This window comes from Panthera uncia (assembly GCF_023721935.1).
Source record: "Panthera uncia isolate 11264 chromosome C1 unlocalized genomic scaffold, Puncia_PCG_1.0 HiC_scaffold_4, whole genome shotgun sequence".
In the NCBI taxonomy this organism is placed as follows: domain Eukaryota; kingdom Metazoa; phylum Chordata; class Mammalia; order Carnivora; family Felidae; genus Panthera; species Panthera uncia.
In genome coordinates, this window is record NW_026057585.1 from 17,100,375 (window position 1) to 17,112,871 (window position 12,497).

General features: G+C 34.6%; 1 pseudogene; it reads right to left on the bottom strand.

The window, feature by feature from the left end:
• Positions 1–1,360: 1,360 nt before the first annotated feature.
• On the bottom strand, positions 1,361–2,069 carry LOC125913458 (pre-mRNA-splicing regulator WTAP-like; annotated as a pseudogene).
• Positions 2,070–12,497: the final 10,428 nt, after the last annotated feature.

Below are 12,497 nucleotides of genomic sequence, written 5' to 3' on the forward strand. Positions count from 1 at the left end.
TTCATTAAATACCCTGTTAGTTGTGAATGTCTTACAAACTACTTTCTCAGACTTGGAGGATTCGAATGTATTCCTAGTTGTTAAATAGGTTTATCATGAAAAGGCACAGAACTTTTCAAATGCTTTTCCCACATCTGTTGAGATGATCACATAGCTTTTATCATGTGTTCTATTAATATATAGGATTACATTGATTGATTTTTGTATCTTAAATCTACTTTGCATTTCTCAGATACACTCCACTTAATCACTGTGTATAATCCTTTATATATGTTGCTAGATTCAGTCTGTCAGTATTTTACTGATGATAATCTGTATTTGTAATAATAAAGGATATTTATCTTGTAGTTTCTTGTATTTTTTCAAGGCATATTTAATTTAATATCAAGAATGCAATACAAAAGCCCAGATACAATGAAGGAAACCCAGTCTTCCATTAACAGCAACAACAATGCTCTTTCAAAATGTGCCTGTTGAATGGAATGAGGATCTAATTTCACTACAGGAAAAAAAAAAAAAAAAACCAGTCTCATCACAGCCAGTATCCTTACACAATCTAGTAGTGAAATGAATTTTTATAATGCTTCAAACAGTTTCAACCTGAAGTTTGACACCACATCTATATGTTCATACAGTCCTCAATAAGATTATCTACAACATTAGCAACCATTCAAAGAACAAATCATTGATTAAAATGACATTGACTTAAGGCTCAATAAAGTAATATAGAGCTCCAAACTAAATGGTTAAATATATGAACTATTTGCACTGACATCTATTATTTGATTCATGACTATTAACATTTGTTCTTAGCAAATAAACCCTTTCTTTTAAATTTTTTATGCTTATTTTTGAATGAGGGAGACAGAGAGAGAGAGAGAGAGAGAGAGCCAGCTAGGGAGGGGCAGAGAGAGACAGAGACACAGAATCCAAAGCAGGCCCAGGCTCCGAGCTGACAGCACAGAGACCGACGCAGGGCTTGAACCCAGGAACCTTAAGATCATGACCTGAGCTGAACTCAGACACTTGACTGACTGAGCCACCCAGGTGCCCCGCAAATATACGCTTTTAAGGCAAAATTCACCTCTTTTGAGTTTTGACCCAGAAGTCAATTTGAATCACAAAGTCCACAGCCTTATTGGCAAAACTGATATAAAGCGTCTCTAAGTCACTATGCTCAGGTTAAGAGTGATGCATATCCCATTTTTACATTTTACCGGAATTTTACATGTTCAATTCATGATTTTAAATCTCTATGTTTCTTTCCTTTAAATGGAAGATACAGTGTGCCACAGACCTAAGACTTCGGTTTCTTCCTCTATTTTCTTCAAACAGTACATTTCTCAGGTGTCTACATGTCCTAGAAGGGGGGGTTTTCAGGGGTGGCAATTTCTTCAGAATAGTCCCATGCCATCAGGCCTCAGAAACAAGGGGAGAGGGTAGAGAAAAAAGCTCAAACACAAGGTTCATTTGGTCAGTTTTATATTAACCATTTCAAGCTGGATAGCATAAGAATGTGGCTTTTTTTGGCTCAAGAAATCTGAGTCTTGGTGTGGAAACCAGTATTTGGCTGTCCCACCACAGCTTTCTCCTTGGGGGTTTTCAGCCAAATCCTGACAGGGGAGTATGATTTGTTTACCTGTCAGGTGTGAACTTCTAGTCACTCAGTTCATTTTGGGCTTGTTCCAGTTTGTCTTCAGTCTATTACAGTTCACTTTTCATTTTTAGGAAAAAACAAGTTCATCCCTGGGTCTATCCTTGTTGATCCCAGTTGGGCATCGCTAGGTTTCTGGGCTTGCTTGAGGTACTGGATTTGAGTAGTACACTCTTGCATCTATCTCTCTTCTTGGTTGGTAGTCTCATTACAAGGATGTTTTCCCAGTGAGCTTCAGGTTTTCTTCAGACTCCCTTAAGCCAGTTGCATCATTAGAATTAAGATCTGTGTATTTGTCCTCCAGAGTCTGGACCTAGGCTTCATATTGTTTCCATCTTAGAATTAACTCATCAAGTGCCATAACTTTGAAGTATGTTTCATTCAAACCTTTTGGGGGAGGTTCCTCCTTGGTCATCTTGGATCCTCTCTAGACAGAGCCCTTGCTTGTGATGCCTACTCACAGAGGCCAAGGCCATGCTGCAGGACTGCAGCCCAGGCCTCCAGACCAGCCCCTGACCCTTTCCACTCTCAGAACCCTGCGCCCCGCCCCTCCTTGCCCCGCCCTCTTTCACTCTCCGCGACCCACCCCCCTTCCCACTCTCCTCGCCTTCCTGCTCTTCTTTCTGCTGCAGCCCTGGCACTCCACTTTATGTGCAGGTCTCTCTGCCATTCAGTGAAATATAGTTTTCTTGTAGTAGTTTTGTCTGGTTTGCATATCACAGTAATAGTGGCCTGATAGAATAAGCTGGGAAGTGTTATCTATTTTTTGGAAGAGTTTGTGAAGGATTCCTATTGTCTTTTTTTTTTTTTTTTATGTTTTTATTTATTTTTGAGACAGAGAGAGACAGAGCATGAGCAGGGGAAGGGCCGAGAGAGAGGCAGACACAGAATCTGAAGCAGGTTCCAGGCTTCGAGCTGTCAGCACAGAGCCCAATGCGGAGCTCGAACTCACAGACTGTGAGATCATGACCTGAGCTGAAATCAGACGCTTAACCGCTTAACCGACTGAGGCTCCCAGGCGCCCCGCTATTAAGTCTTTTAAAAAATATTTGGAGGAATTTATTGGTGAACTCATCCAGGCCTGGATTTCTCTCTCACTCTCTCTTCTCTGACACACTCTCTCTCTTGTACTAGTTGAATCTCTTTGCTCGTTATAGATCTATTCAGATTACCTAGAAATAGAGAGGGGATTTTGATTTCTGAAACTGTAATTGCAATTCTTTTACCATATTGTCTTGTTTTAGAGGGAGTTTGCACAGTTTTTCACTCTGCCATTACAGAAGGTGATCTGGGTCAGAGGAAAGTTGGTTTTACCTCGTGGTTATTGTGAAGATAGAAAACTTTGGGCCAGTAATATTTAAATTTTTTTTCAACATTTATTTATTTTTGAGAGACAGAGAGAGACAGAGCATGAGCAAGGGAGGAGCATAGAGGGAGGGAGACACAGAATCGGAAGCAGGCTCCAGTCTCCGAGCTGTCAGCATAGAGCCTGACGCAGGGCTTGAACTCACAAACCATGAGATCATGAACTGAGCCGAAGTCGGACGCTCAACCGACTGAGCCATCCAGGTGCCCCTGGGCCAGTAATATTTTAATGAAGAAACTTTGTAATATAAGAGTATGATATTTTAAAAATATGCAGTAAAAAGGGCAATCAGTAATCAATGCAAAGATTAAATATGTAGCACCTTAATTTTATCACAATCCAATTCCTGTAAAGGGAGACCACGATTAAGTAAATAGTTGTGGATTAAAGGATGAAAATCCTTCTTATAAAATATTAAAATGGGTCACAAGTATTTGACTACCTGAATTATTCCATTAAATATCTGAAGTTACCATATGACTTGAAGGTAAACACCAACTTTATCCTAAAGCTGAGGGCATCAGCCTTCTAAGGCAGATGATTAATTAATGGAGCTTTTGATTCCAAGTTTAATAATTTATTTGCCTATCAATGCCGCCATAAAATCCCAGAAGCTCTTTACAAAATTTGCAATGAGATAGAGTTAGCAGGTGCTATTGAGAGAATATTCAAGTTTCCTTAACAAAATGCCAGAGGTTGATTGTTGACCAACTGGGGAAGACCTATGAGATCCTTCCAGTGTACACAAAAGGAATGAATTCATAATTAAATTACAGTTAATCACAGATGGTTATTTTACAGCAGGTGCTCAACTTTGAAAGTGTGGTTCTGGACTATTTTTGTTCCAACATGGTGTTCAATCCCTGTTGGTTAGCTGGCAATATTTACGGTTAGGAAAATATTTCTTTATGGTGGAAATTTTATTTTACCTTCCATAAATATATAAAATATTATCTCATATAGTAATTCACATAAACTTTGTAAGCATATACACTGCTGTTTCAATATTTTAAAAAATACTGAAAGATATAGTTTAATTATTTATCATATTCACAACCCCCCTGGATTCAGAAATAGTCATGCAAAGGTATTAGCAGGATTATGTGAAATGGAACCAAATTTTTAAAATTAAAAATTGCTCAAGTTTAGAAAAATTTGGTAACTCATATAATCAACAACACCTTCATTGACAAAATATAGGCTTATTCTTGTCACATTTCACTTTCAAACAACTTAATAGAATAAGCACAAGCTAACATAATATTGAATTATTGGTAAGGTAATCATTATAATGTATGAAGGGAAAGAGTGGGGTACATAATTTTTTACATGTTTAAAAAATTATTCACATTCTGTATTATTCACATTCTGTAAATAATAACTTGCTCAGCAAAACAGGTCCTTCTTCCTGAATATCATAAATATAAAGCTGATCTTGATACATCTATTTCAAGGCCTAATTATTAAAAATCTATTAAATTCAAGATTCCTGGCTAAATGCAAGTTATAATTTCATTTTCAGTTTTGGGATTTCATTATGGACTTATTAATATTCCACATTCTTATAGGTAGCCACTAATTACCCATTTCTTTCATGTCTCTCTATATGCCTCTCCTAATCCTTGGTCTGGAAAGAGGAGTTCAATATTCTTCTTCCTAATTGCTTTGGCACTGCTTTCTGGCAATATTGCTTTCAATCTGTTATTTTCTGCAATGATCCAAATAGGTATTTGTCTCTCTTTCTCTCTCTTTCTCTCTCTCTCTCTCTCTCACACACACACACACACACACACGCACATGTACAAGCGCACACACACACACACACACACACGCATGCATAGAGAAAGCCATCTCTAGCACCCTATTGTGGGAGAAAAGCCCTCATCAGATTCTTGGAAGAAAATTGGAATAGCTTTTTCTAGGCAAGAAAGTGCATGGAATGATATAAGTAAAGTGGTGTCAGATCTGAGAACACCCTCACCAACTGTGAGACTTTGGTCAGACTGAATCAGATAAACAGAAATGAAGGAATCATGTCTATCAGCAAAACATTCATTGAGAAACACAGAATAAACTAAAATATTAGCAGAATCGATAAAGGCATTTCAAATCAAGACTCTGGGAAGAAACAAAAAAAGTTCAAAACTTGTGTCAGAGTTTGACCTCTGACTTCCTTTCTCAAAGAGAACATTCTTGTACTAGATAGACTGAACCATGAACACCACTCCATTATATATAGATATGCCAATTTTTCTTACTTCTCTTACAATTTACCCTGTGCATATGTTATTCCTTTTTCCTGGAATGATTTCTCCCTCCTTCTACCTACAACTTTATGTCTCTCCCAATTTTTTTCTACCCCCAATTCCAGGCCAGTAATACCTCTAATCCTTAAATTATGCTAGTCACAAGTTATATCAGGGAAGCATTCCTAGATAATATCTATTCAAGATTCAACCATATGATTTTTCTGTGTTATTTTTGAAACACTCAATATTGGTACCAAAATTGCACTTTGGGCCTATATTGAAATTTTCTTCTTATTTATCAACTGTGTATTCCTAATGTAGGGGGTGATTAAATAATAACCTTAATACCCAGCATGGTGCCTGTCACATAGGTGCTGGTACTGAATAACTTGGATTTCTTTTTTAACAAGTAAATATGTTATGCTAAAAAGCAACACTTCTGTGGCTTTAAAGCTTTTCTTGTTCAATTGCTTTCTACCCTTAACTATAGAAGAGGAATACAAAGTAAGAACACCACATTATTAGTTGTGAAATACCTGCTACTTTGAAAAACTATAAATAGTTTATATATTTAATGTATAGTAGCTACCAGCTGTGTTGTCAATACAGAAGATGTGATGTTCCTTTTTTAATCAGAGAAAACTATGGCTATTGCTCTGTTGAACCTCTGACTATTGTAAGGAAATAAAAGTATTATGCACATACACATTCAGATTGGATCCAAAGGTTGAGAAAAGCATAGCTTATCTAACTCATATCTAATGGTTAGTTTATTGCCTATGCCATTCCAAAAGCTATTTAGAATGGGCATTTATCATCTTTATTATAAATCTACCTACTAGAATTCTTAGTCTGATGTGTACATTTTACAATGTAGGTTTTAACAATAAAAGGCACTTCTGGAGGCTTTAAGAGATTCAATGCACAAAACATTCCCCATACCTGAGTGAATTCCATACCTCAAATAAATCTTATATAAAAGCAAGTAGATATACTGGGGTCTAATATCACCAGTTTCACATGACCTACATTTTGAAAACACCTCAGTAAGTAGCATGCTTTGAAGACAATGATTATATTTCCTAAAAAGCTGCCATGGAAACTGATTTCCTATTAGTCAAAATGATATTTATACATTTATAAAGTAGGTTTTCTACAGAATGTCAGCTTTTAAAAATTACAACCCTATTAGTCATGATGGTATCTGAGCTGTAAGCAGATCTACCCTTATATTTATTTGCACTGACAAAATTACTGAGGTGTAAATTAGTGAACTTTTTTGCCTATATTTTGTAAACTGTTATGGAAATAGTCAATTGTATATTCCAAATTACCCATTAAAATTACATTAAATATGTTTTTATAAAAAAATTTATGCTTTATACATAGAAACACATAGAATGTTTAGATATAACTCCTGTCCTCAGGTGTTTTCATGTATTAAGTGCTCCAACACTACAGTAAATACAAGTGAGTTTTTTTTTTAATATATGAAATTTATTGTCAAATTGGTTTCCATACAACACCCAGTGCTCATCCCAAAAGATGCCCCCTTCAATACCCATCACCCACCCTCCTCCCTCCCACCCCCCATCAACCCTCAGTTTGTTCTCAGTTTTTAAGAGTCTCTTATGCTTTGGCTCTCTCCCACCCTAACGTCTCTTTTTTTTTTTTTTTCCTTCCCCTCCCCCATGGGTTTCTGTTAAATGTCTCAGGATCCACATAAGAGTGAAAACATATGGTATCTGTCTTTCTCTGTATGACTTATTTCACTTAGCAAAACACTCTCCAGTTCCATCCATGTTGCTACAAAGGGCCATATTTCATTCTTACTCATTGCCACATAGTACTCCATTGTGTATATAAACCACAATTTCTTTATCCATTCATCAGTTGATGGACATTTAGTCTCTTTCCATAATTTGGCTATTGTTGAGAGTGCTGCTATAAACATTGGGGTACAAGTGAGTTATTTTGGACATAGTTGATAACATATAGGTCTTAATAAAGAAGGTAACAGAGGGTATAGTCAGTGGTATTGTAATAGCATTGCGTGGTAACAGATGGTAGCTACACTTGCGGTGAGTGTAGGGTAACATACAGAGTTATTGAATCACTATGTTGTACAGCTGAAACTAATGTAGCATCATGGGTCAATTATATTCAAATTTAAAAACAGTTGTATGTGTGCTTAAAGTGGATGTACTCCCTTTTTTTCCATGAGACAAATAAAGATTTTGAGTTATAATATCTCAATTCCTGATCCTCCCTTACAGAAAATCTTGAGTATATGGAGAAATTCTCTACCTGTGTCTTAATGGAAAGCTCACACATTGATGCCCCCATGGACAAATGTTACACAGTGATTTTTTTATTAAAGAAATTGAACCAATACTAAAGAATTATAGAATTAACAGAAACATGTAAATTGTGTTCTTTTTTTAAAAATTTTATTTATTTTGAGAGAGAGCGAGCACAAACAGGGGAGGGTCAGAGGGAGAGGGAGGGATAGAATCCCAAGCAGGCTCTGTGCTGCCAGCTCAGAGCCCCATGTGGGGCTCGAACTCACAGACCGTGAGATCATGACCTGGGCTGAAGTCAAGAGTCAGACGCTTAACCGACTGAGCCACCCAGGTGCCCCAAAATTGGGTTATTTTCTTGAAAAGTAAGATCAGGTCTCTTTTATTGAGTATCCATTTTCTGATTTACATATTTATTGTCTCCTGGTGCTAAGAGTGATTATCATTGGCCATTTATGACAGCGCTTTCACTGATATATATCTTATAAAAGACACAATATTCATGACACTACTAAGAGTTGGAAAACAAAAGATAATCTGAGAAAGCCACAGTTTTTTGTTTTGTTTTGTTTTTAATGTTTTATTTATTTCTGAGAGAGCACAGGTAGGGGAGGGGCAGAGAGAGGGGGGCAGAGGATCTGAAGCAGGCTCTGTGCTGAGAGCAGAGAGCCCTATGTGGGGCTTTAACTCACAAACCAGGAGATAATGACCTGAGCCGAAGTCAGATGCTCAACTGACTGAGCTGCCCAGGTGCCCCAGAAGGCCACAGTTTTTAATATTATTTTTGTACTTTAAAGGGAAAATGAAAGAATTTATTATTTTGGGAAATGCTTATTTTGGAGACTGTTAAGTGAGTTACATGGGGTGTGGGCAAGAGAGTGAGAAAGGAAAAGCTCAACTCATTTCTTGCAAAGGCCACTACAAAATTAGATGAAAAATCCTTTGTCAAAGAAAAGAGTGTTGGGATACAAATGAATCATAATGTGAGTAAAATAATATTCTACAAAAAACACAGTGAGCTCTGTCAAACATCAATCAGGGTGGTAAAGTGTAATCTCAAGAAAATCTCATAATCTGCTGAAAAAATATTAGAAATAAAGACAGAGAGCTGATACCTCCATAATTTGGACAACAAAGATATTACATAGATATTTATATGTCTTAAGAGGCAAATAAAACAAATAGAAAAAATTTTAATGATGTAATGAAAAAGAAAATTTCTGCACAGATCCGTTTATGAAAAAAACAAAAACAAAATGAAATAAAAGTTGTCATCATAAGCATATATTTATAAATATGCGTGTGTGAATTAGCATTAAAGTTGTTTTGATATAAAACACATAAAAAACTTAGTTATGAGTAATTTAGAGTCATAACATATGTTAAAAACATGAAAACATATACACATTATGATCTTTAAAAATGATTATCAGTAACAAACTGCTGGCTCTAATTAGAAAACTGGATCTGTGAGAGGTGGAAAAAACTGTTCTTTCTTCATTAACAAAGCTGACATACAGAAATGATTCTGACCAGGAAGGGAAGACACATTTTTTGGATATCATTTCTGAGTATTTTCAGCATTTGTCAAGAAATCAGGCATCTTCAGTTTATTTATCTAATCATTAAAAATAGGTTAGACTCCTACTATGTGCCAGGAACTGTTCTAAATTCTGGGGGGTACAATGGTGAATTTTTTTTTTTTTTTTTTTTTTGGAAACTAGACAGAAGAAATGCAGTACTTGGTAGAAGACCATAGTGACAAGGGATTTTGCCTGTTTGTGAAATTTTTCAACATGAGTGATATCAAAGTATGTTTTTGTGCTGATGAAAATAAGCCAGTCATGAGGGTAAGAATGATGATGCAGAACAGGGATTAACAGAGTGAGAATATCCTTCTGTGACTTGAAGGTCATGGACATGTTTACACCAGTGGAGACCTGGCCCAAAATAGGATCAGGAGCTGTGTGTCCTACCAGAAACAAAGGCAATGAATATCTTACATGTAGAGATTCACAGAAGTTGCTTTGAGAGGCCTACTTCACATTAACATGGCTCATCACTACCAATATTTGAAATTTCTGAGACAATCTTGGTAGCTCTGTCCTAGAAGCCCTTAAAAGGTCGTATAATTATAACATGGCTCCTCAAATTATTTTCTATACATAGTTACACTAGATTTTTAAAGTTCATGCCTGTTCTATAAATGCTTGAAAATAACTTGTGTTTCAACTGAAATGATAGAGGGAAACAAATTCTGTAGCTGACAAATGCAAAAATAAAGAGAAGAAAAATTAAAACAAAAAATATTAAATAAGATTATAAATATGAGAATAAATCAATTAAGAAATACATGTAAATGAGACAAACATGCCTATTTAAAGTGGCCATATTGGGGCGCTTGGGTGGCTCAGTTGGTTAAGTGACCGACTCTTGGTTTCAGGTCACATCATGATCTCGCGGTTCCTGAGTTCAAACCCCACATTGGGTTCTGTCTACACTGATGGTGCAGAGCTTGCTTGGGATTCTTTCTTTTCTCCCTCTCTCTCTGTCCCTCCTGCTCTCGCTCTCTCTCTTTCTTTCTCTCTCAAAACAAAATAAATAAGTAAAATATAAAATGGCCATATTGAGTTAAAAGATTATTTCTGAATTTAAATATACTATAAAGTTTTCTACAAATATGACTATAAATTTAAATAAAAGATGGTCAATTATCTGCTAACCTAATACATTAATAAAATCAGTTTGTCTTAGAAATAATTTGTTTGCAAGAAATAGAATCCATTCAAACCATTTGTAAAAAGAGATGTAGAAAAATTGCACTGAGAAAATTTCCTGCTATTAATTTTAAAAATATGCAATGTTTTTTAACTAATCTTTTGGAAATAGAATTATTAAAATGTGATGAAGAAAAGAGATCAAATTATAAATTGTGCATGAAGAGTATATAGCACCACAGAAAGAAAACTGAAGTAATTAAAAGATAATTAGCTTTGTAAAAACAAAACAAAACAAACAAAAAACAGGGTAGCAACTTAAAAAATCAGCATAAATTTTTGAAGGGAGACATGCATTACAAGAAGTTGTAGGAAACCTAAATAAATTAATAATCATGTGATAGCATGAAGTTTGTCAAATGTTAAGCCCCTCTTAAGAACACTAGTTCCGGCCATCTACACAGAAAAGTTTGTTTGGACATTCAAAAATTAATACTACCTGTATTAGTCTAATTGTTCCAAAGCATAAGGAAGAAATATCCCCCATTAATTTCAGAATGTTAATATAAACTATTCACCAAAATCCAACTACAAAAGCACCTAAAATACTCTGTTTTTAATATTACTGAAAAGTAAATTACATGTAAAATAAAAGTTAGTAAATTAAAATCTGAAGCACATTATAAGAATGATATAAATATCCAGGGTTTATTTTATAAATTATACAATGTTTATTTTAGAAAAAAAAATTCAACAATAGGATCTCATAATAAGCCTTCTTACTAATAAGTCAAAGAGAAAAATATGAATATTAATAATGCATTTCAGAGTCTTAAAATTGCCTAGTGACATAATTTAGTTCTTCTATTAACCAAATTTGAGCTAACAGTAAAATAGCTCACCAATAGCCAGTATCATATTTGACAGTAAATGCTAAAAGGAATTCCTATTAAAATCAAAAGAAAAACAAGGACGCTTAATGTCAGCAATATTATCTATTGTAACTCTGGTCAATTCAATTAGACAATTACCGCTATTTGTATAAATGGCATAATTATTGCAAAATCTTCTGCTTACCAACTAACTGAAGAAATATTAGTGGTATTGTTAGCCAAAAGCAGTGTACTAGAATGGAAAGGCCTATTCACAATTACAATGGAAGTAGGAATTATCTAGTATTAATTTAGCAGGGGTATAGAATTTGTATTATTATAACTTATTTGTACACTGAACTTTTATATGTCCTGAAATACAACAAAACAAACAGAAGTGGATGAAATGACCTAGCATCTTCTATGTGAAGATACACATTTCTCTATAATAAGTTATAATTTCCACAAAATTCTAATAAAAGATGATAAAATTTTAATTCCAACCTACATCTTTTGGATTAGGGCTATTAGAATTCAAATAAAAATATTCTAGGTTTCATCTAGTAAAATAAAGGAGACAATGTCCAGATAAATGTTTTCTATTCAATGTAATATATCATTAGTACTTTTTAAATGAATTGGATAAACCTAAGCAGTTTAAAATACTTCCTGCTCTCAAAGAACCTAAAATTGGATTTATAAATTCAACTCAATTTAATAGTATATAAAATCCTTACTATGCTCAATTATGGTTTAATGTTTTATGAAAATTAAACTCATTGGAAAAGAATAATTAATTACTTAATGATTTGCAGTAATGTAGAAAAGACAAATTTAGATTTTTACAAACTGTGCACAAATATTTAAATGTAAAATCAGAAAACACAGAAACAATGAAAGCAAATATACACCTGTCTATCTCCCTATAAAACTGATTTTGAAAAATAGCTATACCTAAATGGAAAAAAAAGCTTTAAAATATCACAATAAATTTAAAAGGCAAAGAATTGAAGATATTTTGCAATGGGTTAACTTCTATAATATTTAAATAAGTTATACAAAAAAAAGAGAGAGAAAGAAGCTGTATAACTTAAAAAGAAAATAAAGTACACAATTAGCATTTTGCTAAAGATGAAATATAAACACCTGACAGGTGAAAACATTCTTCATCTTCATTCTATGTGAGAGAAGTAATAATTACAAAAGATTGAACATATAAACAATCCACTCCTAGAGATTTACTATCTCTTTTCCTTTGATTATGTCAAAGGATCCTATAAACTGCATGCCTGGGCCCTGCTGTCTTGCTCCTGAAAAATTGTTTTCCAGAGTTTTACTT